Source organism: Nerophis lumbriciformis, linkage group LG07 (genome assembly GCF_033978685.3).
Source record: "Nerophis lumbriciformis linkage group LG07, RoL_Nlum_v2.1, whole genome shotgun sequence".
Lineage (NCBI taxonomy): Eukaryota > Metazoa > Chordata > Actinopteri > Syngnathiformes > Syngnathidae > Nerophis > Nerophis lumbriciformis.
In genome coordinates this window covers 56,032,501-56,036,888 of record NC_084554.2, presented here as the reverse complement: position 1 = coordinate 56,036,888, position 4,388 = coordinate 56,032,501, and the positions used below count along the sequence as shown (strand labels likewise).

At 43.0% G+C, this 4,388-nt stretch overlaps 1 protein-coding gene across 1 annotated transcript in view; it reads right to left on the bottom strand.

Annotated features, from left to right (window-relative positions):
• Window positions 1-947: 947 nt before the first annotated feature.
• klf6a (Kruppel like factor 6a) overlaps window positions 948-4,388 on the bottom strand; it is a 39,827-nt gene continuing 36,386 nt past the window's right edge. Inside the window, exon 4 of the mRNA XM_061964865.1 lies at window positions 948-4,388. This exon is cut by the window's right edge and continues 648 nt beyond it. The gene's annotated coding sequence lies outside the window, so the exon portion shown is untranslated.

The window sequence follows — 4,388 nt, the reverse complement described above, 5'->3', positions numbered from 1 at the left end:
GTTTCTTTTCTTTTCTCCTCTGCTCCCCTTTTCCTTGAGGGGGGGGGGGGGGGGCACAGGTCCGGTGGCCATGGATGAAGTGCTGGCTGTCCAGAGTCGGGACCCGGGGTGGACCGCTCGCCTGTGCATCGGCTGGGAACATCTCTACGCTGCTGACCCGTCTCCGCTCGGGATGGTGTCCTGCTGGCCCCACTATGGACTGGACTCTTACTATTATGTTGGATCCACTATGGACTGGACTCTCACAATATTATGTCAGACCCACTCGACATCCATTGCTTTCGGTCTCCCCTAGAGGGGGGGGGTTACCCACATATGCGGTCCTCTCCAAGGTTTCTCATAGTCATTCACATCGACGTCCCACTGTGGTGAGTTTTTCCTTGCCCGTATGTGGGCTTTGTACCGAGGATGTCGTTGTGGCTTGTGCAGCCCTTTGAGACACTTGTGATTTAGGGCTATATAAATAAAGATTGATTGATTGATTGATTGATAAGAAGCCTAGTTTTGAATGGCAGGGTCCCTGCTTGATAAAAATATAACATTTACGTAATAAAAATCAACTACAGGCTTCCCAAATGCTGTAATAAATTAAGCATGAGTTGACTTGAAACTGTTTAATGTTGCACTTTTTATATGCAGAAGAAAAATGTTGTCATTTTATTTAATCTGAGCAACAACTTGAGGCAGTTTAATGTTGATTAACGTGGGCAGAATTATTATAGTGTTCCCAATGTTAAAAGGATAAAGCCATTGTTTACAAATTTGGTAAATAAATAACCAAAAAAATTATATTTTGTCGTTTTCTTACTGTACCGAACCGTGACCTCTTAACAGAGGTATGTACCGAACCGAAATTTGTGCGTACCGTCACACCCCTACCAATTCGTTATTTCCACTTGAAATGCCACTTTTGAAGGGCGAGCGAGAGGAATAAAAGCCAGACAAGGTCAGATAAGAAGTTCTTATTATTCCAATAAAAAATACATTCATACAGAAATATAACAATTTTGCAAAACAATTCCAAATAAAAATTTCATAAAGCATAAACATAATTTTACAAAAGTTGTGTTTTTTTTTCTCCTTTTATTTTCATACAAAGATGGGGTGGAGACCAAAGCGATGTTTGTTTGTGTGAGACAGAAGAGTTGGAATAGTGGCATGAAAGATGGCGGCGAGTGGAAAAGATGCGAGCAAACTGCTTTCTCAAGGCTCAATTACGACTCGAACTGAAACGTGCCGCCGAGTCTTTCCTTTCCCCCCCCTCCCGGTCTCGTGGAGACGTCCTCACACTGCCGGCTGAACGCGACGCTCCCCAGACGGGTCAATACCAATACGCAACCTCCACAGTCAGCAGTCTGGGGAAACGTCAACACAAGCCATTCATTACCGCCGGGCGCTAGCCTGTTAGCGACAATCCATCATTAGCCCCTTGCAGCTAAAGAGGAGGACCACCCAACCCCCAAAAATGTACCTTTTAAGCTGTGTTTGATGGACATCAGTACATACTACACAGTAGTTAGCATCTTTAATAACAAAAACAATAAGTGCTCTAAACATACAGCATTTTCATCTATGTACACAATTGGAGCTGAAACAAAACAAACGTGTGTATACTCCTTCAAATGTTGTCATCAGACATTATTTTCGGTATATTAAGTAGAATTTTTACCTGACATAGGGTCACATGACCACTTTTAGTTCGATTGTTTGGATGTGTTACTTTCCGTGCCGATGATTTTGCCGTTGTCTCGGTCTATGATGTGGTTATAGGCTTCTTGTAATTAATTAAGTACCAATGATTGTCACACAAACACACAGACACTAGGTGTGGTGAAATGTCTCCTCTGCATTTGACCCATCCCCTGGGATGGTGAGGGGAGCAGTGAGCAGCAGCAGTGCCACGCCCAGGAATCATTTTTGGTGATTTTAACCTTCAATTCCAACCCTTGATGCTGAGCGCAGGCTCCCATTTTTTTTAAAGTCTTTGGTATGACTCGGCCGGGGTTCGATCTCGATCTCGATGACGTTGAATTTCTTGTCTTGTTCTATTTTGTCTTCCGGATGTACAACTGTTTTTGTATGAGGTTTAACTCGTGTTTATTTTTGTGTTTTTTCATGAGCCGCTGCATTGGTTCAGTTAATGGGGGAGGCAGTCCCAGGTATGCTCCCTCATCCCCACTGATGGTTTCCTTGGGCCGCTTCCTTAGTTCGATGGCCTCCTTAATCCATCGTTTGAATGTGTTACTTTCTGTGCCGATGATTTTGCCGCTGTCCCGGTCCATGTTGTGGTTATTTATTTTGCAATGATCTTATATGACTGATTTTAAGATTTCCTGTTCATATTTTTGTTTCAGGCTTCTTGTAAACCTTCCAGTTGTCTCTTTCTTCCTTGTGTTGAATGTCCTCCCTGTGTCACACATGAAGGATTTATTTCACATGATCTACACGGGATTTTTTGTAAATGACATTGAATTTCTTGTCTTGTTCTGTTTTGTCTTCCGGATGTACAAGTAACTGTTTTTGTGTGAGGTTTAACTCGTGTTTATTTTTGTGTTTTTTCATGAGCCGCTGTATTGGTTCAGTTAATGGGGGAGGCAGTCCCAGGTTTGCTCCCTCATCCCCATTGATGGTTTCCTTGGGCCGCTTCCTTAGTTCGATGGCCTTCTAATCCATCGTTTGAATGTGTTACTTTCTGTGCCGATGATTTTGCCGCTGTCCCGGTCTATTTATTTTGCAATGATCTGATATGACTGATTTTAAGAACTTCCAGTTGTCTCTTTTTCACATTGAATGTCCTCCCCGTTTCTCCCATGTAGGATTTTTCGCATGATCTACACGGGATTTCGTAAATGACATTGCATTTCTTGTCTTGTTCTATTTTGTCTTCCGGATGTACAAGTAACTGTTTTTGTGTGAGGTTTAATTCTTGTGTTTTTTCATGAGCCGCTGTATTGGTTCTGTTAATGGGGGAGGCAGTCCCAGGTACGCTCCCTCATCCCCATTGATGGTTTCCTTGGGCCGCTTCCTTAGTTCGATGGCCTCCTTAATCCATCGTTTGAATGTGTTACTTTCTGTGCCGATGATTTTGCCGCTGTCCCGGTCTATGATGTGGTTATTTATTTTGCAATGATCTGATATGACTGATTTTAAGAATTCCTGTTCGGATTTTTGTTTCAGGCTTCTTGTAAACCTTCCAGTTGTCTCTTTTTCACATTGAATGTCCTCCCCGTTTCTCCCATGTAAGATTTTTTGCATGATCTACACAGGATTTCGTGAATGACGTTGAATTTCTTGTCTTGTTCTATTTTGTCTTCCGGATGTACAAGTAACTGTCTTGTTTTTGTGTGAGGTTTAATTCTTGTGTTTTTTCATGACCCGCTTTATTGGTTCAGTTAATGGGGGAGGCAGTCCCAGGTACGCTCCCTCATCCCCATTGATGGTTTCCTTGAGCCGCTTCCTTAGTTCGATGGCCTCCTTAATCCATCGTTTGAATGTGTTACTTTCTGTGCCGATGATTTTGCCGCTGTCCCGGTCTATGATGTGGTTATTTATTTTGCAATGATCTGATATGTCTGATTTTAAGATTTCCTGTTCGTCAGTTACTCAGCTAATGTATGCTAAGGTCATGACCGCTTTGTTCTTTATTTCAGGTTTTTCTTTGTTCTCTTTTCCTTGTTGTTCCCCTTTTTTGATGGCCCAGGTGGGACATTGGCAGTTTTTGAGTGCCTGTCTTGGCCCGTTCATAGAGAAGAAGACTCTTAATATACCGAAACTATTGTCTGATTGCAAGAACATTTGAAAGAGTATCTGAATAAGAAGACATAATGAACCTTTTAGAGCAACAAAGGTGTGTAATTGAGCCTTGATCCAGCGTGTCCAGATCGCCCAAACGACCGAGGGGAGCGACCCGCCGCCCTTTGCATAAGGCACCATTCAGGTCAACAGTGCATTATTAGATAGACACAAAGTAGAAAAAATGGCCACCCCAAGGCATAAGACGGATGAGGAAGAGCAAGCAGTGGTGAAATGAGCACAGGAATGCGGAGGAATCGGTTCCAAAAAACCCCCCCCCCAAAGAAAATCAAGGCTTTATGTACAACATTGTAACATCTTTTAGCTGCACTTCTCTTCAAAGTATCTGCAGTCCTGATTATAGTGGAAAGTGGAAACGTAGAACCCCTAGGACCATGCAACACCTGTCTATGATACTGACGTTATAGTCCAGTCCGCCTCCGAGCACGTCTGGACTTACAAAAGGACGCTTTGGAGCCGGTACAAAAAAAAAATAAGAACACATTGCACATTTAGTAGCTGCACCAAAACAAAAAGTAACTCCTCTCATACAGTGACCGTGGGGGGGTGGTGTGGGGTATGACCGTGGGGGGTTG